The sequence below is a fragment of the Aquarana catesbeiana genome, linkage group LG03 (assembly GCF_042186555.1).
Source record: "Aquarana catesbeiana isolate 2022-GZ linkage group LG03, ASM4218655v1, whole genome shotgun sequence".
Lineage (NCBI taxonomy): Eukaryota > Metazoa > Chordata > Amphibia > Anura > Ranidae > Aquarana > Aquarana catesbeiana.
The window spans coordinates 53407635-53433439 of NC_133326.1; the positions used below are offsets into that span (position 1 = coordinate 53407635).

Sequence of the window (25805 nt, forward strand, 5' to 3'; positions counted from 1 at the left end):
GGTCTCTGTGCTGTGCGGTGCGGTGGGGCGGTCCGTCCATGCCTGACGTTTTCTCCTGTCTCCATCTGTTTTTATGTACACTAATGGAGTGGGGGGTCTCTACTAATAGAGGGGGGGTTGTCCCGGGGGTCTGTACTAATGATGGGGGGGTTGTCCTGGCCTGGGGGTTCTCTACTAATAGAGGGGGGGTTGTCCTGGGGGTCTGTACTAATGAAGGGGGGGTTGTCCTGGGGGTCTGTACTAATAGAGGGGGGGTTGTCCCGGGGGTCTGTACTAATGAAGGGGGGGTTGTCCTGGGGGTTCTCTACTAATAGAGGGGGGGTTGTCCCGGGGGTCTGTACTAATGTTGGGGGGGTTGTCCTGGGGGTTCTCTACTAATAGAGGGGGGGTTGTCCTGGGGGTCTGTACTAATGAAGGGGGGGTTGTCCTGGGGGTCTCTACTAATAGAGGGGGGGTTGTCCCGGGGGTCTGTACTAATGATGGGGGGGTTGTCCTGGGGGTCTCTACTAATAGAGGGGGGGTTGTCCTGGGGGTCTCTACTAATAGAGGGGGGTTGTCCTGGGGGTCTCTACTAATAGAGGGGGGGTTGTCCCGGGGGTCTGTACTAATGATGGGGGGGGTTGTCCTGGGGGTTCTCTACTAATAGAGGGGGGTTGTCCTGGGGGTCTGTACTAATGAAGGGGGGGTTGTCCTGGGGGTCTCTACTAATAGAGGGGGGGGTTGTCCTGGGGGTCTCTACTAATAGAGGGGGGGTTGTCCTGGGGGTCTGTTCTAATGAAGGGGGGGTTGTCCCGGGGGTCTGTACTAATGAAGGGGGGTTTGTCCTGGGGGGTCTGTACTAATGGAGGGGGGGTTATCCTGGGGGGATTTGTACTAATGGAGGGGGGGTTATCCTGGGGGGATTTGTACTAATGGAGGGGCGTTTGTCCTGGGGGGGTTTGTACTAATGGAGGGGGGGGTTTGTCCTGGGGGGGTCTGTACTAATGAAGGGAGGGGTGGTTTGTCCTGGGGGGGTCTACACCCAGGAAAGTACACCCAGGGCTCCAGAGGGAGAGGGCAGTGCTGAGGGAAAACCATTAGAGAGAGAACCCCGCTTCCCTGCGCCCCCAGAGGGAAAGCCACACAGCCTGGCGCCATGCCTGGCGGAGAAAGGAATGGAGTCATTGCAGGAATACAGATCTGGGTACTACCCAGCGGAGTCACCACGGGCAATTCAGAGTGAGCTGCCTCCTGATCAGAGGAACCGTTGCTGTATCGCTGGGTCAGGTGAGAGGGCCGATCGGCCATTATCTACTAACGTCCATAAGAACTGCAGTCTCTGACCATCTCTTGTATCATGTCTGCAGTCTCTGACCATCTCTTGTATCATGTCTGCAGTCTCTGACCATCTCTTGTATCATGTCTGCAGTCTCTTACCATCTCCTGTACTATGTCTGCAGTCTCTGACCATCTCCTGTATCATGTTTGCAGTCTCTGACCAGCTCTTGTATCATGTTTGCAGTCTCTGACCATCTCCTGTACTATGTCTGCAGTCTCTGACCATCTCCTGTACTATGTCTGCAGTCTCTGACCATCTCCTGTACTATGTCTGCAGTCTCTTACCATCTCCTGTACTATGTCTGCAGTCTCTGACCATCTCTTGTATTATGTTTGCAGTCTCTGACCATCTCCTGTACTATGTCTGCAGTCTCTGACCATCTCCTGTACTATGATTGCAGTCTCTGACCATCTCCTGTACTATGATTGCAGTCTCTGACCATCTCCTGTATCATGTCTGCAGCCTCTGACCATCTCCTGTACTATGTCTGCAGTCTCTGACCATCTCCTGTACTATGTCTGCAGTCTCTGACCATCTCCTGTATCACGTCTGCAGTCTCTGACCATCTCTTGTATCATGTTTGCAGTCTCTGACCATCTTCTGTACCATGATTGCAGTCTCTGACCATCTCAGGTCTCAGTGTACGCTCTTCCTGTATTTTATTTATTGTTAAGAGATCATGGGAGGATCCCAGGGTAACGAAGACTTCTAAGGGGAGCATCTCTGTGTTTGAGTCGTTGCCATAGAAACATTTGTAAAGCGGAGGAGTTAGATGACCACGCCCATGTGGGGGCGCCAAAAATATTTCTGCACCCAGGCGTCTGTGACCCTAGGATTGGCCCTGGCAGCATGGCAGGTGAGGCAGGTCCGTGCCTTCTCTAATATCACTGCACTGCCCCCTCCCCACGCTGCCTGTCTTATTCACACAAAACATGAAGCGCGGCCGCTCTAGACAAAGGGCGGGACTTTTTAAGTTAAGAAGTGGGTGATTGGTTGCTAGGCAGCGGGGCGGTAACAGCAATAAATCACTCACTTTTAACGTAAAAAGTCCCGCCCGTTGTACAGAGCGGCCAGCCTCCATGTCTTATGTGAATAAGGTAGGGTTCTTTGGGGAGGGGGGAATGCTGTGCTGTAAAGGAGTTATATATTGAGAGAGGACTGTGATGGGGGCTTAGTCTGTGATTGGGGGGGTCAGTCTGTGATTGGGGGGGTCAGTCTGTGATTGGGGGGGTCAGTCTGTGATGGGGGGTCAGTCTGTGATGGGGGTCTGTGATGGGTTTGGGTCAGTCTATGATGGGGGGTCTGCTATGGGTCAGGTCAGTCTGTAATGGGGGGTCAGTCTGTAATGATGGGTCTGTGATTTGGGGGGTCAGTCTTTGATGGGAGGGTCTTTGATGGGAGGGTCTTTGATGGGAGGGTCTGTGATGGGAGGGTCTGTGATGGGTCAGTCTGTAATGGGGGGGTCTGTGATGGGGGGTCAGTCTGTAATGAGGAGTCTGTGATTTGGGGGGGGTCAATCTGTGATGGGAGGGTCTGTGATGGGGGGGGGCAGTCTGTGATGGGTCAGTCTGTAATGGGGGGTTTGTAATGAGGCAGGGGGATGTGACATAAGGGGGGGCTAAGGACACTGATGTAAAAGGGGGTCGTGATGTAAAGGGGGGACTGAGGACACTGATGTAAAAGGGCTGAGCAGTGTGGTGCAAAATGCATACTGTTTCTATGCACTGCAACTGAGCTGTGGTGCATAAAAATGAATGAAATGTATTTGCATAAAGAACTATTTACGATCATCTTTGGGTCAAGAAAGACCTAACAGTTTAGCTTTACTTCCTATTGAGTCAGAACTTTTAAATACTTTGTCCTACAAAGATATTATCGATGAGTTTGCCAAAAAAAAAGTTAGAACTAAAAAATATTAGGGAGTTTCTTACTGCTATAATCTTTAAAAGGCATTTTCTGCATTACAGAGTATTTTCAGTCTGTACAATTAAAGCCAGTTATTTTCAGTGTTTTCGTGTGTGGAGATATGTTTTTAATTGCTCTATTGTAGCAGTCATTGATAAAGGACGAGAATGGTGGTGTGTGTGCGTGTGTGCGTGTGTGTGTGTGTGTGTGTGGGGGGGTGGCATTGAAGGACTCGGCCTTGGGGCGGCAAAGGGAGTAAATCCGGGCCTGATCGCAGCTATATCCAACTCCTGAAATTTGCGGTAAAATCGCGGTAAATTCGCTGTAAAATCGCGGTAAATTCGAATCTCAAAAAAGGACAAAAAACGGAACAAAATCACAACGCATCAGTGTGAACCGGGCCTTACTATAATATATGCCTTAAATACACTACATTCAAGTTAGGTTCACATTATTGCATGTCGGGAATGCGCACAAAATCGTGCGTGTTCCTGACATACGAGAGAAACACGCTGCTATTTAGCAGACACTTGGGAATTTCTAAAGGCACCCCCATGCATCAACAAAATGCACGCAATTTATGCAACAAAAATTTAAAAAGAGGGCCGGGGACTTCTTTGCCTGAGTTTCTGAGAGTAGGGCAGCCTGTTGAAATTAAGAGGCTGCCCTGCACATGCAGAACCATGCCTTAATCATACAAGTCTTAATTATAATAAAACCTAAAACCATTTTTATATAATTTTATAAAGCCCTCACTGAGGCGAGGAAACATTAAAGCATAAGAGAAATGACAGAAAATCTGTTTGGTTTGGTATAGAGGTGATTTGCTGGAAATCACATTAGCAAAACCAATTTGCCAAAGTGAAGTGGTAAAGTGTTCCAAGGCACAATCAACCAGTTTATTTCTGGTCCCTCCTAATAAGGAAGTATTGTGCTTCCTTATTAGGATGGCACATAATGTATCTCACAGGAGGTCTAAAAGATGTGGTCCATTAGAGCCTTCACTCTGGGACTGGGAGTGGGGATGTGTGCCTTGGCGCGGTTGCCTCTTATTGGGGGAGGGGGGCGGTGTTAATTAAGCTCTAGAGTGAACTAATAAGAGGTCTTTAGACCATTTTTTACCAGGTCACTGTTACGCCAGGCAGAGTGGGCCCACACCTGAGCAAAAAATGGTCCACCGATGATTCAATTAAGTCAGTGGTTCTCAGCTCCTGTCCTCAGGACCCACTAACAGGCCAGATTTTAAGTATTACCTTGGGGAGATGCAGACTAGAATACTGCAATCACTAATCAACAAATTATATCACCTGTGATGTATTTCAGTTATCTTGCAAACCTGGCCTTAGTGGGTCTTGAGGACAGGAGTTGAGAAGCACTGAATTAAATGGATTGTCCATTATTTACTAATCTCTATACCTTCTGGTCCTCAGCAATCCAAAAAAGTATAATTCCCAAGAAACTGCTGTGACACCAAGGTGGGGTCACATCAGCAGGGCTCTATGTTTGAAAGTTCCAATCCTGGAGTGGTGTCAGCAGTTAAGCTTCAGCTCCTTGCTTGTGTAATCGGAGACAAATGTGCTTAGTAGCTGATCTTCATGAAATGTTAATTTTATAAATATTGCTGTAATTATTTCTTACAGATATACTTGTACATATGAATTTATTGTGAGACATGCTGACTTAAAAACTCTACCAAATACTGTAGCTGCTGACTTTACTATAAGGACACTTACCTATCCAGGGATCCAGCGATGTCGTCATCCGAGCTGATTCTTCAATCAGCTTCAGGTCCAGATGCCAGCAACTTAGGTAAGGGAAACCAGCTGTGAAGCGTTACAGCTTCACAGCCAGTTCCCTACTGAGCATGCGCAAGCCGCACTGCACTTTGTGAATGGTCCCACAGTCTTCTGGGACCTGTGATGTGTCCCACAAGGCTGCAGGGGAAAGGAGGGGGTGAACTCCTGCACAGATTGCTGTGGCGATCTGACGGGAAGTGGGAGCGGATACCTATCAAAACCAGGTACCCACTCCCCCTCAAAAAAGTGCCAAATGTGGCAATGGAGGGGGAAGAATGCAGACAAGCGAAACTTCCCCTTTTAGGTGAAGTTCTGCTTTAATCACTGAGGAACAAAAACCTGTGTGTTAAGCAACACCCTGTTAGTGCTGAGAAAGTGGTTCAGAGCCATAAAACGCGTAGCTATGCGTGTTGTCATGCATTGTACATTTAAGTTCCAACAAGGAAGTTTGCTATAGCATGGTCAGTCTCACACAAGTTATTAGTGTGTAGTGTTGAACTTATACTAATTATATGAATTCTGAGAATATTTTTATCTTTATGTAGTAAAATCTTATTTTTGCATATTTCTTCTTATGGCTTATAAAAAATGTGCTTCTGATGCTAGATTTTAAAATCCTTGAAACTATGAACATCCTAACTAAAGTGGTGGACCTGATGGTCCAAAGGGAACTAAGACCCCATTCACTCCCAAGCTATTTGAAGATTGTTTCCTGAAGCGCTTCAATGATCTTCATCAGGATTCCCATAATATTCAGTGATGCCCACTTACAGTACATCTAAGCATCATGTCACTTGAAGCTGGATAAAGTACTGGAACTTCTTTGGGGCAGAGTCATGAGTTTCTGGACCCTAAAGACTTTAATAGGAGCGCCTAAAAAATGCATGTTTTCTTGAATCTCCTCCTCCTCCCAGTAACTAGCTTTTCATCATTAGCTAAAATAAAAACACTCAAAAAACTTGTGTCTAAGCTGAGATGGTAATAATGTCTGGGGAAAGGTGGTGTCATAATTAAGATTTATATTCTGTCAGAGCACGGCCACATTCCACAGGCCTTATCTCCCTGATATATATAAAAAACCTCCAGTGTGGTCTTTTTGTCATCAATGGGAGAGCGAGTTGGGGATGGAGTTGGATCCAGCAGATTGGCATATTATGACCTTGGCGATATCCAAGAGCTCCAAGAATCTACTCATTTAATGAAACGCAAATAAAATTCTGTACAAATGGTATTATACGCTGGCTTGTCCATCTTATCCATCGACCTACTTCCATGGTTGCTCCCAACTGGGTACAATGGCACACATATGGTGGTCATGTTCAAAGGTGTGCAGACTATGGGTTTGGGTTTATGCGCTTCTACACACATTGAGGAATTATTCCGACCGGAGAGGCAACTAGTGTCGTATCTTTTTGCAGCAACCAGACTTACCAAAGCGAGAGCCTGGAAAACCCCGATTCTCAGTTTCGAAGCAGTCAGACTGACATCATGGTCAACGAAAAATTGACAGCCATTTTACTCGACTCCCATGAAAAATCCCTCAAAGTCTGGCAGCCCTGGATATCCCATGTTCAGCCATCAAGCTTTGATAACCTTCTTATGTCAATCTGAGGACTTTAGTCCACAGTTCCCTGAGACCTCTTTATCTTTGTCTCTGCTTTCTTTTCTTTCTGGAATCTTCCCCTTGTTTCTGGCTCACCAGCTTTTCTCTTTCTTTAAGTCTGTATTTCTTTACTGTGCATGTAAATCTATTAGGCCTTTAGATTGTGGCCTGGTTATGACATAATTGAGCTTGCAACTCTTCTCTGTTTTTTTTTTTATTCTACGCTCTCATTGTGGATTTGCAATTTCTTTGGCTTGATGTTTCAACTAACCTTAAAATCATCACTCCATCCAGATGGAGTGTACCTTTGCTTATTATGACATTGTGACATTCTAATTTACTTACTTTCTTTGATGTACGAATCCACGTTAATGTTATGTTTGCAATACATGTGTACAGACTGTATCTTATGCAATTGTCATCCCATTGGCTCTGTTGTGTATGTTTTAAAGACAATAAAGCCTTTTGTAAAAAAAATATATTGTCATCAAATTCGTAGATTGATTGTTGACAGCTATGCAACACTGTATGCCATCTAAAGTTTGTTTGTCCTATCACAACCAGCCAGCAGGGACCCCACCTCCAAAGAAGAACACCATTAAAGCAAAATATACAAAGGCCTTTCATTTAAGCTCAAAGGATTTTTCTAAACAGGCCTGGGACCTGTAGGAGAAGCCTCTTGGCAGAAATCTGGCAATCAGAGCTCTAATGGCATCATAAACAGCATTTACCAGAGGGTTGCAAATAAGCTACGCCATAAAACCTCTAGCAAGCTTAGTAGACCTCAATGCTGGTCCTAATTGACCGTCATAAACCATTTAGACCAATTCAAAGTTAAGTCTGGCTTTCTTTGACCCCAGATTGCCCTTTGAAAACAACCCATAATATACACAATTTTCATAATTCTTATTATAATTGGGATATCGTTATAAAACATGTCTACACCACTATGGTGCAACTAGCTAAAGGGGCAACATTTATTTTTCTGAGTGATCCTGACATATGAGAGAACTTACGATTAGTCTCTATCAACTTGAGACTTAAAGTGGAAGCATAGGCTAAAAATAAGTCATGTTAAACTGTTGCCTCCCTCCTCCTCCTTCCTATACCGCATACCATTTATAAAAGACAGCAGTGTAAATACCTTTTTATTTAACTTGCTTCAGTATGGTCACATGATCCAGAAGCAGTGGTTTCTGCAGAGGAGGGAGTGCTGACAACGGAAGGGCAATGGAAGCCAGCGGGCTACATCAGGAATTCAGCCGCTTTTTCCAATGTTCCCTAAATGTCTTCCCTTGTAGTGGGGCTCCACAGGATCAAGGGGGAGTGCCGTCTGCAGGGAAAGCAGAGGATCAGGTAAGTAACAGTGTTTTTACCAGCCCCTAGCTTAAACAAGCATTTAACCTTTGCAGGAGGACTTTTAGTTGTCCTAGAGTTCAGCTTTAATTCTGTGTACTATTATATTGGCTGCTTAACTATAAAATATATCTGGAAATATGGATATAACTAGAATTTAAATTGTGTAAGTGTCTGCTGGAATATTATATAATATTTCATCAATCTCACTTTTCACCCTTTAACTCACGTGATTGGGTGGTGGCAGGATTCAGGGACATTCTCTAGAAGGTTCATAAAAAGGTTTTGCAAAATAGAATCTATCTGCCAAAAGTAAATTTTCTTGAGGACCAATGACTCTGAAATCTCAGTTTATTTTTATGCTCCATTGACTGATTTCTGACAGAACCCAGGACTTTGTTAAAGCAAACCTTGGCCCCCTCCCCATCCCTTAAAAAAACTACCCACACTAGGTAAAGGTATGTAGCTAAAAACACACTTACAATACATAAGCCCATTCAGCTTTTTAAATAATGTTGGCATCTATCATGCTGCCTAGTCCCTACTTGTGCTCCCACACCACCATTTTAAAAATGTATGTCATCGGTGGCTGGTGTCTTCTTCTTTGCTCTTTGCGCTTGCCCACCAATCATGTTTGCACCTCAGCAATGATGGATGCAATGATGAAACACATGATGTTGCATGCCTCATCTTGTGCATGTGCTGTATGACATTACATTCCTCTGTTGGGAAAAAAAAACTTCCACGTTATCTTGAATTTTTTTCCCCCAACCGATTAGCGTAATGTTGCACAGTTCATGTGTTGGAAGAGATGCATATATAAGGTTGCCTTTACATATTAAGCAGATGGTAAAATCATGGCTCAACTACCAATTTTCTCTATTATCTCTAATGCACAAGAACTAAAAGAATTCATATCTCATTAAAGAGCGTTACTATAGTGTATATCTCTGAAATATTCCTGTCTGTGTGACAGCATGTATTACAGGCAGTTTCCGTTTCCACTAAACATGTGGTGGCAACAATTTGTGTGTGTAAGGGGTTAAATGCTGCGTTACCCAAGCCCCAATGACAATCAGCCTGCCGGCTTTTAGATCTTGCCTCCATGAGCTGGAAAACTTCTGTGCGAGGTGAGGCTAAGAACGCCATTGTCGCACAGTGATGACAGCAGCAGGTTAGTGACATTACTGTGGACACATTGACTAATGACCCTGGAAGAAACCTGTATTATGTCACTTACAGGGTAGTTTCTAGAGTAGCCAAGGATGCAGCTATTCAAACATGATCTGTGTGTTTGTTTGTTGTTTTGCAAAATAATTTTTATTGAATATTTTACAACTACAAAATGGCAGTAAAATTTTGGTGTAATTCTACAATAAGTAGCAGGTGAACAAAAACAAAAAGAAAAAAAAAATACAGTAACAGCCTCAGCAATGACATACAAACTTCAGGGTCTCCACCAACGTATTAGCTAGAGACCGGTGACCAGTTAGGGAGCCCCCCACCCATTCAACAGTAATACAAGGATAAACATTATGGGCCATCCCACCCAGTGGCATAGCTAGCACATCTGGCACCCGGGGCTGGACATTTTTTTGCACCCCCACCAAGAAAAATGGTATGTGGCAACATGGCGGCACCACGCCAAAACTGTGGGTGTGGTCAGATTGCCTCAACAGTAGGATGGGCTTAAATGGCCATGTGCTTTAATGACTGTGCCACAAGCGAGTATGTAACAGAGAGTACAAACCTCGGTATACTCATTTTAATAAAATAAAACTGTTCTGTTGCATATCCTTTACTACACACAGCTACTCTTAAGGCCTGTACACACGCTTTGATTTTCGGACGTCAATTGTGTTACGACAACCGATCGTAGGCTGGATGTGCAGACTATAAATATGTTGTCAGTGTGAACTCAACGTCTGATTTTCGTTTCATTTGTATGGTTTTCGTAAGAAAAAAATTGTAAGGGCAAGACTATGCATGCTCAGAAACTAGAGAAAACATACAATTCACTATTCAACACGTTACGTCACTTCTGGCATTGTATTCTGTCAAACGAAAATTCTCGTATTGTTAGTAACCTCTTCACTTTTGACATGAGACTAGCATGCCACAAAAATCGGACGTTCTGTCGTCCGAAAATCAAAGTGTGTGTACGAGGCTTTAGACCTCATACACACTATTAGATTTTCTGCAGATTTTTGTCTTCAGATTTACCAAAACCATATAATATGAGGTCTAATCTTAAGAGTGTCAATTTGTATGCAATCAGGCAGGCCCTTGCACTACATGGTTTTGAATCTGAAGACAAAAATCTGCAGAAAATCTAATAGTGTGTATAGGACCTTAAAGTGATATTGAAGCCTTGTTTTTTGTTAGTTTTTTCAAAACAATAAACTTGTTACACTTACCTGCTCTGTGTAGTGATTTTACACAGAGCAGCTTGGATCCTCCTCTTCTTCGCCGGCACCCCTGGCCCTACCGTCTTTCTGGGTGCCCCCACAGCAAGCAGCTTGCTATGGGGGGACCAAAGCAGATGCGCTCCCGAGCTGCGGCTCTGTGTGTCCATTCACACACAGAGCCATGACTCGACTCTCCGCTCCTTCCGTCTTCTGATTGGCTCACTGGCTGTGATTCCTGCTGCCGCCAAAAGCCAAGAGGAGTGCGAGTCAAGGCTCTCATGGACATCGCTGGATCAAGAGGGGGCTCGGGTAAGAATTAGGTGGGGCTGGGGGGGGCTGCTGCACACAGAAGGTTTTTTACCTTCATGCATAGAATGCACCTTGTGCCTTTACAACCACTTTAACAAAGAATCTGCTGTACTTAGAATGGAGTAGTCAGGAGTAAGAGATGTAAAACACAGTGAGGGGAATTTATCAAAACTGATGCAGTCAGAATTTGGAAGAGCTGTGCATGGCAACCAATCAGCTTCTGTCTTCAGCTTGTTCAGCTTTAAAAATGAAAGCTGTGAGCTGATTGGTTGCCATGCATAGCTGTTACAAATTCTGTCTGCTCTAGTTCTGGTAAATTCCCCTAAGGGCTCATTAAGACAGGCGCTGAGACAGGTCCTTTATGATGAGCCACTTTTTGCTGCATCTGCATCTATCAGAGAGCTTCACCTACAGATCTGAATGTAGACACCTACTGCTCTGCATGTCAAGTTTTGACATTCGATTATGTCCATGCAGCTGCTGTGTCCAAATTGACTTTTGACTGGACTGCCTGCACAGGGATGCACAGAACATCAAGTATCCCCATGTAGTACATGGCCATCACACAGGGCATGGACGCATATGCTCCATGCGAATGAGGCCTAATTGTCATGTAGTCCAGATAGCATGAAAAAGGAGATGTCGGGTAATTTAAAAAGAAGTATGGGAATTTTATTAATCCGACTTACCTAGGTAGTTGCTGCATCTGTCCCCCTAAGGCTAAAAACCGAGTAATCAAACACCGCCGATCACTCAGTTCTCAGTGCTCCCTGAGCAGATTGCTGGTGGCTGTCAGTTTATGTCTCTGCCCCCCGGTGCTCACCGAAACACTGGGCTGTGGAGGGGGCGGGAGTGGCCAGCTCGGGCTATCAGCAGCTCACTGAGAGGCTGAGCTAGGTGCTTGTCCGGGCATGTGAGCAGATCCCAACCATTTGGGTGCGATCTTTCCCCAGCCTGGACCGACTCTGTGACATCAGCTGACAGCGGGCTTAAGCCGCTGTCAGCTGAAAATGGGTCACAGGAGAGCAAAACAATCTGCACTGATGTGATCAGCAGGAGAAGTATAACTAAACAGGCTTTGGCTGTACTTCTCCTTTAATAAATCTATCACACGACCTTTCTCTCTCTGCTCCTGTTTGGCATTACTTGCAACAATTGATAAATGTCCCCATTTATGTTGTGAACTCACCCTCCAGGGCCCAAGCAGACTCTTCCTCAGCTCAGACTTGAAATCCAGGCTCTTTCTTCCTGAAGCTGGAGGGTCTTTCAGGGACCCTCTTTCCTAGTTCAGAGGGCCTCCATGATCCCCCTCTCCTAGTCCAGGGCCTTCAGACACCCCCTCACCTAATCTGGGACCTCCAAGCACCCCCTCCAGTATCTCCCTTGTACCCCCCCATCCAGGGGCCTTTGCCACACCATCCACCATTTCCTAGTCAATGGCCTTATCTGCACTCCTCTCTTCTTCTTTTTCTCCCAGTCCAAGGCCTCCTTTACAGCCCACCCCAACTTAAGAGCCTCCTCTGCTTTCCGAATACAGGTCCTTTATCAACCCCACTTTTCAAGTCCAGGGCATCCTCTACACCTCCAGTCCAGGGCCTCCAGGGTACTTTCCTCCTAGTCCAGGGGGGCCTCCTCTGCACCCCCCCAGTCAAGGGCCTCCTGTGAATTCCCCTCCTAGTCCAGGATCTCCTCTGCACCCCCTCACTCCAGCACCTCCTCTGCACCCCCCAGTCCAGGGCCTCCTCTGCACCCCCCAGCCCAGGACCTCCTCTGCATCTTCCAAGTCCAGGGTCTCCTCTGCGCCCCTCCCATGTTAGGGCCTCCTCTGCACCCCCCGAGCAGGGGACCTCTTCTGCATCCCCCAAGTCCAGGGTCTCCTCTGCGCCCCCCCCCAGATCAGGACCTCCTCTGCACCCCCTAGTCCAGGGCCTCTTCCACACTTCCCAGTCCAAAGCCTCCTCCGCACCCCCCATCAGCCCAGGGCCTCACTGCATCCTCCAGTCCAGGGCCTCCTCTGGACCCCCCTCAGCCCAGGGCCTTCACTGCACCCCCCAGCCCAGGGCCTCCTCCGCACCCCCTCCCAGTCCAGGGCCTCCTCTGCCCCCCCCCCCCCCCAAGTCCAGGGCCTTCTTTGAAGCCTCCCCTTCTCTAGGATGACTCACGCAGAAAAGACATAGGCTGTTTGGGCACTGGGCAGGACTAGGAGGGAGACCTGCCTGTCCATTACACTTGATCGGGTGGCAGAGACACCCTTAGAGCAGCAGTTCCCAGTGCGGGTGGGGGAGGCACCCCCCCTAGATGCGTCACCGGGGGCAGGCGCCCCCCTCGTTTCGCCCCTGATCCCACTGCCTCTTCTCCCCATAAAAAACAGTAATGTCTGGTGATATACAATAAATGGAAGAAACAGAAGCAACTTGTACAATGGTAAACAAGCAGAAAGTATCAGCTAAACTCCCTCATCCACAAGCAGATAGTGTCCTCCAGGAGAGAAATAGAGCAAACAATTTTTTAGGCAAATATCGTTTATCTTATATCAATCTGAAACCGTGTCCGAGGAGGATAGCCAACCCCCCCAAACTTTATCAAACTTGGTCAAAGCTCCTCGATTGGAATAAGTGGCTTTATATATATATAAAGGTACGGCTTTGTTCACTAATGATTTCCATGATGCTAAGATCAGTGCAGATGTCTTCCAGGACACAATTATTGATTTTATGGCATAAAATAATAATAGCGTGAGGAGAGTGCGTGTAACTTTGGTAGTAACTAAGGAATCCACCAGGCTTAACGGGCATGCTAGTGATTTAGCTTATGCAGGTCAAAACCTCCCAAGCATGATCTGTGGTTGAATAGCTGCAATGGAGGACAGAGAGACATTAGGGGGCTAGTAGACCCTCAGTGCTTCCATTATGAGTACTTAGCACCTGCCCATGATATCACATGGGGGCTTGATAGATAGCCCCCTTGTTAAAGCAATATAGCAATTTAACCACTTGCCGACCAGCCGCTGTCATTATACTTTGGTAGGTCGGCTCGTTCCCGCAAATCGCCGTAGCTGTACTTCGCACACTTAAACAGCTATAGCAGGTGCGCGCGCGTACCCGCTGCACTGTGGGGAGGCTAATGCGCGTGGCCGGCGCCCCCTAGATGTTTGACGCCCCCCCCGCGATCGCTCCACAGAGAGCCAGAACGGGGATCTGTAAATGTAAACAAACAGATCCCCGTTCTGACAGGGGCGTACAGAGTGATCGTCTGTTCCTTGTGATTAGGAACAGCGATCTCTCTCTACTCCCAGTCATTCACCTCCTCCAAAAGACCTCCCAGGCATGAACAGCAATCTGTCCTCTCCCCTAGACAGTCCCATCACCCCTTCAGTTAGAACACAGAGAGGGAACACATTTAACCCCTTGATCGCCCCTAGTGTTAACCCCTTCCCTGCCAGTGACATGTATACAGTAATCAGCACATTTTTATAGCACTGATCGCTGTGTAAATGTCAATGGTCCCAAAAAAGTGTCAAAAGTGTTCGATCTGTTCGTCGCAATGTTGCAGTCCCACTAAAAATCACTGATCACTGCCATTACTAGTAAAAAATAAAAAATAAAAATGCCATAAATCTACCCCCCATTTTGTAGACGTTATAACTTTTGCACCAACCCATCAATATACGCTTATTCCAATTTTTTTACCAAAAATATGTAGAAGAATATATATCGGCCTAAACTGATGAAGAATTTTTTTTTTTTAATTTTGGATATTTATTATAGCAAAAAGTAAAAAATTTAGTTTTTTTTAAAAATTGCAGGTCTTTTTTTACTTAAAGTGCAAAAACTAAAAACCACAGAGCTGATCAAATACCACCAAAAGAAAGCTCTATTTGAGGGGGAAAAAAAACAACATCCATTTTGTTTGGGTACAACTATGCATGAATAAAGTGTAAAAAACTGCGCTAATTCCTAAAGGACCAAGCTGCGACTCAAGACATAATACGACGCCAAACAAATAGAAAAAAATGGAGCTGCGCTAAGATGAATGATAAAAAAACACATCAAATAAGCCAGTGTATAAACATTAGCATAAAGGTAAGAGCAATACTGAAATGCGAAGGCAAATAAGCCCCAATATTAATATCCCATAAATATAAACATATGAATGAAATGGACAAATATAATTATCTGATATAAATAAAGTGTGTGTAAATGGGTTAAAAACCCAAAAAATTAGTTTAAAAAAATGAATATTAGTAGTAAACAAAAAGTAAATCCATGTAACGTGAATTATCCAATGAAGAAAAAAAATCACAAGACAAAACAACAGAGTAGTCCAAAAATGTGTGATCAAAAAACAAAAAGCAAAAAAGCAACAAACAGTCCACGCAAAAATGTGTAAACTTGATCACGGTGAAGATTGATTCAGACCACCACAGAATTGTGCAGGAAATAGGAAAGATGCCTCCACCTACAAACACACTGCCGCTTACTGGAACTTTGTGGTCCCTTATGACAGGGGACCCAAGAAGGTAGATGGCTAATAACCCAGCCTAGGGTCTCAGTGGAAATCAAACAGCTCCTCCCTTGCAGTAGTGATACATTCAGTGCAGTCAGAAGGTGAAATCCTCGTGAAAACAGAAGAATGCTCACATAGTGTAAAACCTTCTAGACTTTAATAAAAAGAAAAGACAAATGGACACTTACAGGATCATAAACGAATGTGGCAAAAAGCATAAAATCGAGCCGGCCGGCTCTCGAACAACCGCCCGTTCCTTCCGGGACTGGCGCAGCACGCGGTGACGTCAGCACGCTGCTACTCCCTACGTTTTTCGTCACTACAAAGGACCCCGTGACCACGTCCTTTGTAGTAACAAAATGCGTAGGGAGGAGCGGCGTGCTGACATCACTGCGCATGACCCCGCGCACTAATTCGATGCAGTGCTGTATTGCAAACGGGGTATCGGGGTTACAGTAATATCTAGCAAGAAATGTAGATGTTAACCTGTGTGCAAAAAATACAATAATTTCCTATGTAGACAGGTGGTTAAAGTGTTACTAAACCCACAACAGTAAAATCAGTGTGTATATGGAGTAAAGCATGCTTGTTATACTCATTGTGGAACCTAAGGGATTAATTCTCTGCATTGTGTAAAAAGGTTTCTTGATCTTGTATGCACAGATCCTCCCCTCCCTGTACTGTTCCCCTGGACACGTCCGGATAAGACAGAGCCTTTGGAGTCACTCTGCACATGCTCAGTTTGGTGTGTATTGTAAGAGAGGTTTTTTTTCTGGGGAGAGTGCATGTGATCAGCACAGGGCCAATCAGCACTGTCCAGACATAGGGTCAGGAGCCCTGCAGGCTCATAGGACAGCTCAGTGCAGTATGAAAACTCCTCCTACAAGCTTTAACCAGACACTGATAGAAGTCACAGGGCTGCTATAAACTGCTGATGAGAAAAGGTATTTAGCAGTTTATATTTACTAAAATAATTGCATTTCCATGTTCTGTGTACTGTGGGAGACCAGATATAGTGAATGCAGGTTCTGGGTTTAGTAACACTTTAACCTCTTGCTGACCAGCCGCTGTCCATATACTGTGGCAGGTCGGCTCTCCTGCGCAAACCGCCATAGGTGTATGTTGGTCTGTGCAAGGAGGATAGCGGGCGCGCGCCGTGGGTCCCGTGGACTCGGTGTCCGTCGGCGACCTGCGATCTCTGTGTACAGAGGCAGAACGGGGAACTGCCTATGTAAACAAGGCAATTCCCCGTTCTGCCTAATGACATGTCAGAGATCTACTGCTCCCAGTGATCGGGAACAGTGATCTATGTCATATCCCAGTGGGCCTATTCCCCCTACAGTTAGAACACACCCATGGAACACTTAACCCCTTGATCGCCCCCTAGAGTTAACCCCTTCCCTGCCAGTTGCATTTTTACATTGATTATTACATTGATCGGCTATAAAAATGCACTAATGTCACTGGTCCCCAAAAAAGTGTAATTTGGGGTCAGATTTTTCCGCCGCAATGTTGCAGTCCCACTAAAAATCGCAGATTGCCACCATTACTAGTAAAAACATTTAAAAAAAAAATAAAAGTCCCTAAATCTATCCTGTAGTTTGTAGACGCGATAACTTTTGCGCAAACCAATCTATATACTCCTATTGCAATTTTTTTTTTACCAAAAATATGTAGAAGAATATATAATGGCCTACACTGATGAATACATTTGTTTTTTTTATATATAATTTTTGGATATGTATTATAGCAGAAAGTAAAAAAAATTTCAAAATTGACTGCCTTTTTTTGTTCATAGCGCAAAAAATAAAAACTGCAGAGGTGACCAAATACCACCAAAAGAAAGCTCTATTTGTGGGAAGAAAAGGACATCAATTTTGTTTGGGTACAGTGTGGCACAAGGTCATTTTTTGCGATACGGCACTGTGTTCCTTTAACTGACAATTGCGCGGTCGTGCGTCAGTGTACCAAAACAAAATTGACATCCCTTTTTTCCCACAAATAGAGATTTCTTTTGGTGGTATTTGATCACCTCTGCGTTTTTTATTTTTTACGCTATAAACAAACAAAGTGCAAAATTTAAAAAAAAAAAAAAAAATTTTTTTTACTTTTTGCTATAATACATATAAAAAAAAAAAAAAATATCAAAAAACTAATTTAATCATCAGTTTAGGCCGATATGTATTCTTCTACATATTTTTGGTAAAAAAAATTGCAATAGGTGTATATTGATTGGTTTGCATCTACAAAATAGGGGATAGATTATGGCATTTTAATTATTATTCATTTTTTTTGTACTAGTAATGGCGGCGATCTGCGATTTTTAGTGGAACTGTGACATTGCAGCATACAGATTGGACACTTTTTTGGGACTATTGACATTTATTTTTATATTTATTTACAAAGGCAGCTCCCTGTTCTGCCTCTGTAACAGGCGATCGTGGGTCGCTGGCAGACATCGAGTCCGCCTTGAACCGCGGGCACGCTCCCACAGCAGGCGCAAACCACTGTACAGCTACAGCGATTTGCGCAGGAGAGCAGATGTTCTGTCAATTTCTCCAACCCATCAGAAACTCCAACCACGTCACTTCCGGTTTATTTAAACACTTAAGCCTCGTACACATGATTGGATATTCCGACGGGAAATGTGTGATGACAGGCTGTTGTCTGAAAATTTGACCATTTGTACGCTCCATCGGACAACTGTTGTCGGATTTTCCACGGACAAATGTTGGATGGCAGGCTTTAAGATTTTCCACGGACAAATGTCTGTTGTCGGATTTTCCAAGCGTGTGTACACAAGTCCGTCGGACAAAAGTCCAAAGTACAAACACGCATGCTCGGAAGCTAGGACGAACCAGAAGCGGTAGGTCTTGTAAACTAGCGATCAGAATGGAGAATTGACATTCGTGACGTGGCAAATTATGAAATCTCCAAATGCAGCGCACAATTCTCTTCTTCTTTAATGGGATAATAATGAAGCTGCTTTGCTGGTGATACTGATGGAGTTACTGCAAATGAAGTTTCAAAGGCTTTTGTTTTTTTTTTCTAGTGATATCAAGAATAATATTATGCTTGTTGTTTTTTTTTTTTTTTTGGTGCAAGTTACTACAACACCATTATCCCGTAGTTTTTAAAATCAAAGATACAACTATGTTGGTGTTGTGACGAACCCCTGTCCTCAAACAGGTCTCTGTCCGCCGTAAATGCTTCCTCTGTCCAGAACCAGCACTATTCAAGATCCTTTAGCCCACCCAGTCACCAGACAACACCAGTCTTGGAGTGGCAAACAACAAACTAATTTATTATCACACATGGACACAGCAGATAAAATAACTCAGACTCTTTCCCCCATCCTTGGAAAACAGGGCGGGTTAGACTGTCCAATGACAATAGACACACAGGTCAGGTGTGTTCAAACTTCTCCTTAGTAAACAGTCTTAGCAGGGGGCTGCTGGAGGAATCCCCCCTCCCTCCATAGAGAGAAACATCCCATAATATCCAGAGCAGACAGACACAATAGAACATTGGAATGCAGCCCCACCCCAAACTAGCACAGCAAATAGTACACAACACAATGAGACAACACACAATATATATATACACATATACAGCATTGAGTCTGACCAGCACTGATCATAGTGGGGTTCACATTCACCCTGTGCCCCTATTAGTGACTCCCGTCACAGTGTCCCTTGTCAATTTTACATTGTATTTTATAAAATGTAACTGCCTACTCCCAAACTGTCATTCGAAGTAAAACACATAGCCAAGTATTATTCTCCACAATTTTTCTATTGTGCATTAAAAAAGAAAACAAATAAAATTAGACATGCTATCTGCCAATAGAACTTAACCAAAAAGTGCATTCTATGCATCCAAAAATATAGAAAATATACCAAATCAAATCATTATTCAACCAAAAAATAAAATAAAAGCCTTGTGCATGTGTCCTGCTTCTTAATATAGGGGGTCAACAATGCCAAGAGTTGGTGAAAGCAGGGGTCCATCATCCGGAGATAATTCCGGAAAATCATCCGGATTATTCTCCTGGAGCTCCCGCAGCGAAGGCATATGACATAATTGGTCACAATTAATAAAGCAACCAATTTTTGGTCCAAGAAATCCTCCTCCTCCTGTTCCTGGACTGGACTTGGGTCAAAGCAATAACTCCAAGGACAATAATAAATAACACGTTATCTCCTTCGATTCCGCAACATGGCTGGTTGACGAACGGCCGTTCAGAAACTAACTGAAAAGTGCGAACTGAAATGCGCGAATCAACACTCATCAAACTTCTACTAACACAAAATTAGCAGAAGGAGCCCAAAGGGTGGCGCCAAGGAGCTGAAAAACCACGTAGTACGTCACTACGTTCATGTTTGTTGGCCGACAATTCCTTGCCATTTGTATGCAAGACAAGTTCCTGGCCAACGCCCTTAGGACAAAAGTCAGAGGTTTTGTCTGCGGAAAACCCGATTGTGTGTACGAGGTTTTAGTTATTGGAGATGTTCATGAATTGGTGGATGGACACAACACCGACAACCGAATAGAGTCTGGTACAGGAAGATTGAGCTGTTTTGACAGCACATCGGCTAACGAGGATAAAATTTTTGCCGCAACAGAGGCGGCCATTTTGTTGGCTAGTATTGGAGCGGAGTAAGAATCTCCGCTCATAATATCCTGCACCAGACTCTATTCGGTTGCTGGTGTTGTATACAACCACCAATTCGTCAAAAACTCCAATTACTGCTGGTATAAAGAAACCGGAAGTTAAGTGGTTGGAGTTTCTGACGGGTTGGAGAATTTGACAGAACACTGAGTCGGCCCGCCCCGCCCCGCAGGCACGCTCCCTGGCCTGGTCATTAGGGGGCAAATCCTTTCCGGGGCTGAAGTGGTTAAATGGCTTACTATTGATTTGTCAGTCTTTTCGGTTTATTAAACATACACCATATTGCTAACAAGTTAGTGATTCCTTGCGTGGAATTTTATTTTATCAAGTGTGCAGTCACAGAGCCAGCGACCCCCAGGGCATGGCTTTCACAGAGGACTGTATTAGACTGAGAATGAACCTGGAAAAGGCGATGCAGTGAGAAGGAACTTATAAACATAAGAGGTAACCCGTCCTGACTGTGTGAGTGGGATCTGAGCATGCGCACAGCCACCGACTACAGCGGCGGGATCTGGGCATGCGCACAGCCACTGACTACAGCGGCGGGATCTGGGCATGCGCACAGCCACCGACTACAGCACCTGGTTCTGGGCATGCGTACTGTCCGCTCTGTGATCAGCGCCTGCATCTGAGCATGCGTACTATCCACTCAGCTACAGGTCGCCGCTCATCTCTGAAGATTCGCTGTTGCGGTGATGACTGTATTGAGCGCGCAGCGCAGCCTATCTTGCCGGTTTCCTTGTTATGATTTTCCGGGCCTCTCATTGGACGAGGCTGGAAGAGGGGCGGCACCTATTGGCCGCTGTCTCCAGTCTTTGGTAGAGCTGGGTTAGGCTGGTCCAGGCGGAGGAGGCAGGTCAGTGACTGAGGTATGGCCGGTGTGTGATCCGAGCAATGACTGGGGAGTGGAGGGGAATGTCCTGTCAGTCAGTACCTGGGAATGTGTGCCCTGTGCTCCCCTCCATGGGTGACACCCGGGTCCTATGTGTGTGTGTGATGGGGAGTGGGGACACTTCTCATCCCTGCTGTCAGCACAAAGTGTATCTATCAGCAAAATGTATGAGATGGAGTGGGGAAGGGTTAGCACCCCTGTCAGGTTTTACTGCTATCCATGACACCAATAGTAAGATTCCCCCTCACTTCCTGTCCTGGTGACACCGCTTTCATTAGACAGGAAGTGAGCTAAACACTCCAATGGCAACACAGATAAAAAAATAAAACCCCTCCCCCCCTTTTATTTATTTTTTAATAGGCTATATCTAGAACTCAAGATTGCTTTTTATTGATTTATTGTCAGTTTCCCTGTTGCAGATTTTACCTCACTTCCTGTCTGGTGTCACTAGAACAGGAAGTGAGGGGAAATCTTTCAATGGATCTCCGGATAGCAGTAAGATGTGACTGTTCTCATATATGTGCTTTGAGGGCCGATTCAGAACACCCCTCATGGTAAAACACAGAACGCTGTCAATGCGAGGGCCGGTGTTCTATCAGAATATGTAACGGAAGTGACGCTCCGTCACGGCCATCTTGGTACACCCCGCACTCGGCCGCAGTGAGCCTGCAGTCAGAAGGTGGCAAGCGGACATCTTGTTACACCCAGCGGAGTCTTGCCTTTCACACTTATTTTTTACCAGTAAACTCGGCTTATATAGTGAAATTCTGAAATCTGTCTGAATGTTTAGATTTTGAATTTTAAAAGCAGCGGCAAAATCCCACTGATCTCACAGGTTTGCTAATCTGACAGAACACCGCTGCTTTTAAAATTCAACATCAAAGAGACCGATTGATTTCTAAATACTGAATTTCACGATATAAGCTGAGTTTGCTGGTAAAAATAACTGTGAAATGCAAGACTCCGCTGGGTGTAACAAGATGTCCGCTGCCGCCTTCTGACTGCAGGCTCACTGTGGCCAAGTGCGGGGTGTACCAAGATGGCGGTGACGGAACGTCACTTCCATTACTTATTCTGATGGGTAGCGGTATTCTGATAGAACACTGGCAGGGAGCACTGCCAAGCGTCTTTCAGTGCATCACACTGTTTACTTATTTTCTAACCCCCTTCCTGCCCAGCATTCCTTTAAGTGGGTCTGTATTCCCGCCGGGGGGGGGTCAGGATAGACTTCCTGACCATGTGACCACTGTGATTTGCTGTCACATGATTAAGTCCGGTGATATATGGTTGGAATCTCGGCTGGTTCAGTAGGGACCCGCTGAGAGTGGAACCATGTAGGTGTGGGCAGGCTGAATGTACAAATTTGGTGGATCGACTTGGGTACAACCAGCATGCCGGGCTTTACCTTTGATTATCACTAGCAGCTGCAATAATCACTGTCTTCTCCCCTGGTGGGGACAGCGGGAGAGATTCCCCTGTCAGCACTGTCTGTGTTGATGGGGGAATCGTGTAAATTTCTTTCCTGCAACCTGTGGTTGCAGGAAAGAAATTTGCACCGTCTATGGCCTACCTAAGCGTTCATCCTGCTAGGTCTTGATCACAATGTGAGTGTGAGAGCTGTCTGTGTCGGGAGCACACTGTCAGCACAGAGAGCCCAGCCGTCTGAGAACACGTATGTGCACCATGTGGGTGTTAGAGCCCATCCTCTGCGCTGCTGCAGATCTGCATTACAAGGGTGGCGAGTGATTAAAGTGCTACCAATGTATAAACATTTTTTACCTTAATGCATTCTCTGCATGAAGGTAAAATCGCCCCATGACTTGTGCTGTCCCTCCCGTCCCTAAGTACTTACCTGGCTCCATGTCACAGCTCCAGCACTTCCTGCTTTACAGGAGAAACTGAGGGCGGTGGAGTCATAGGCTCCTGCTGCTGTCAGTCAAACTCCTGTGAGGAGGGAGTAGGGGTGTGGCTTACCAGCACTGTGTATGTCTGTAGAGGCACACAGCCCGGTTTGGGCCTGTGCACACATGGGTGCCTCCTTAGAACCCAGCTTGCTAAAGGAGGTAACAGAAGGAAGAAGGAGCTGACAGTGCCAGCGGGGGACTTCCAGAAGAGGAGGAAAGCAACATTTCCCCCCTCACCTTCTAGGAGAGCTACTTGAGAGATGATTGGCTCCGCCCTCTACAGGAAACACAAATCACATACAATTTAAAAGGCCCCTCCCTTTCCGCTGACCCTCAGTTGTTTTGTGTTTCCAGACCCTCCAGGAACACCGACATGTTTTTTGTTTTCTTAGGTCTGGTAACTGTTGTTGGTGGACCCCCCTTCTCTGGTTTCATCCAGGACTAGTTGCGGCCAAGTCCTGGGTGATAGTCTGTACTTTTAACAGAAGGGTTCCCTATTTCTGGGGTTACTTGCCTACCTGGGTTGTGAGTAGTGGCAACTCCCCTCCATTTTTTCCCCCAGCTCTGCTGTGTGGAACTGTGTCCTCCTTGTGCTTCATTGCGGTGTACCAAGATGACGTCGGAGGACTTCCGGTGACGCGGAAAGATGGCGCGGGAACCGGAAGTCACATGACACACTTCCGGACGCCGTTTTTTTTCTTTTTTCCTTAAGGAAGCATGGCGTGGAGACACTGAGGACATGCTGCAGGGGAATAGTCTGCTAAACGCCAGTCTAAGGGCATTTTGCAGTACAGAAGCAGTCTACTCTACGGCCAATCTCTGCTTGCTTGCATCATGGAGCTTGAGGACAGGTCTGGGGATGGAGTGTCCGCTCATATTGAAGCAGCAGCAGCATCTGGGTCCCATACTGCCCCCAAGGTAAGCCCTTGTCTGTGGATAGTTCTACAGCAGGGGACTTTTTGTATGGAACCTTTTATTTATGGTCCTTGTTTCTGTTTTTTTCCAGGCCAAACCAGTGAAGAAGAAATGTGGGAACTGTAGGGCCAGGCTTTCTGATAGTTATAAAAACTATTTTGTGAGGATTTTATTCCATCCAAAGCTAGTTCAGAGACTTCCTCTTTAAAGAGTTAATGTCTTCTATGAAGGAGGTAGTGGACTCCTTTCGGTCCCTTAATGACAGGGTTACTGGTCTAGGGGCTTCCTCATCTAGACCCATAGCTCAAGAGTCTTCAGCCTCTGCTAAATCCCTTCCCTTGTTGGTGTCTGTGACCCGTTAGTTCACACAATACTTCTGATCTGGAGGAAGGTGAGAATCCAGTTTCTTCATCTGATGAGGATTCTACATCAGAGGAGGATACAGGTAGCTCATCTAAATATCTTTTTCCAGTTGAGGATATTGACGAACTACTAAAGTCAATATATACCTTGGAGCAGATTGAGATGCCACAACAAGCCCAATCTGTACAAGATAAAATGTATAGGGGTCTACAGGAGCGGAAATCAAAAGCTTTTCCGGTACACCAGTCACTTAGGGACATGATTCTGTCTGAATGGAGAGAACCTGAAAAAAGGTTGTTCCAGTCCAGAGGACACAAAAGAAGATTTCCTTTTTCAGTCTGAGTTTGAGGAGGTTTTCTTTAAGTGTCCTAGATTAGATGCCCCTATGTCGCAGGTGTCCAAGAGGTCAGATCTTTCTTTTGAAGATTCTGGGGTCCTTAAGGATCAAATGGATAGAAAGGCCAACTCATTGCTTTGCAAGGCCTGGGATGCTTGAAGCCTTTTCTTTAGGTCCGGCGGTAGCATCCACCTGTGTGTCTTGAAATTTAGACGTATGGGTTCAGCGTCTGGATGATCTTCTTTCATCCGACACCCCTAAAGAAGAGATTAGGGAGTCTCTTCCACTCATTGCCAATTCAGTTGCCTTCGTGGCTGATGCAGCAGCAGATTCAGTTAAATCTGCAGCCAGGGCTTCTGCTCTCATTAATTCAGTTAGCCTTGCTATCTGGCTTAAATCTTGGGAAGGTGATCTTACCTCCAAGAATAAACTCTGTAGCATTCCATTTGAAGGCAAGCTCTTATTCAGTTCCTCCTTATGCCCTGTACACACGACCAGACTTTCCAGCAGACTAGGTCCGACGGTCTTCCCGACGGACTTTGGACGGAGTTACGGCGGACTTCCGAATGAACGGACTTGCCCACACACGGACTAAAGTCCATTCATTTTGAACGTGACTTGGGTACGACGGGACTAGAAAAGGAAGTCAATCTCGCCGCTTTTATCGGCGAGATTGACACCTTGCAGGACCCATCGCAGAGCATACCAGGCCCTTAGGTCTGGTATGGATTTTAAGGAGAACCCCCCCTACGCCGAAAAAACGTCGTGGAGGTCCCCCCCCCAAAATCCATACCAGACCCTTATCCGAGCACGCAGCCCGGTCAGGAAAGGGAATAGGGACGAGTGGGTGCGCCCCCCTCCTGAGACGTACCAGGCCGCATGCACTCCACATTGGGGGTGGATGCTTTGGGGGAGGGGGCGCCCTGCGGCCCCCCCCACCCCAAAGCACCTTGTCCCCATGTTGATGAGGACAAGGGCCTCTTCCCGACAACCCTGGCCGTTGGTTGTCGGGGTCTGCGGGCGGGGGGCTTATTGGAATCCGGGAGCCCCCTTTAATAAGGGGGCCCCCAGATCCCGGCCCCCCACCCTATGTGAATGAGTATGGGGTACATCGTACCCCTACCCATTCACCTAGGGAAAAAAGTGTCAATAAAAAAACACTACACAGGTTTTTAAAGTAATTTTTATTGGGCAGCTCCGGGGGTCTTCTTCCGACTTCGGGGGTCTTCTTCCGACTTCTCCGCTCTCTCCGGCCTCTTCTCCCGGTGTCCGGTTCTTCTCCCGCTCTCCGGCCTCTTCTCCCGGTGTCCGGTTCTTCTCCCGCTCTCCGGCCTCTTCTCCCGGTGTCCGGTTCTTCTCCCGCTCTCCGGCCTCTTCTCCCGGTGTCTGGTTCTTCTCCCGCTCTCCGACCTCTTCTCCCGGTGTCTGGTTCTTCTCCCGCTCTCCGGCCTCTTCTCCTGGTGTCTGGTTCTTCTCCCGCTCTCCGGCCTCTTCTCCCGGTGTCCGGTTCTTCTCCCGCTC

The 25805-nt window shown here is 45.9% G+C and overlaps 1 protein-coding gene across 14 annotated transcripts in view; it reads left to right on the forward strand.

Moving 5' to 3' along the window:
* The first annotated feature begins 975 nt into the window (after nt 1-975).
* The window catches only part of PPIP5K1 (diphosphoinositol pentakisphosphate kinase 1), a 306207-nt gene continuing 281377 nt past the window's right edge, over nt 976-25805 (forward strand). For 4 of the 14 annotated variants that reach the window (XM_073618540.1, XM_073618541.1, XM_073618543.1 and 1 more), the window contains exon 1: nt 20501-20742. The gene's annotated coding sequence lies outside the window, so the exon portion shown is untranslated. Of the gene's footprint in view, nt 1267-20498; nt 20743-25805 lie in introns of those variants that run through there. The other 10 variants (XM_073618537.1, XM_073618538.1, XM_073618539.1 and 7 more) reach the window with 6 other exon arrangements.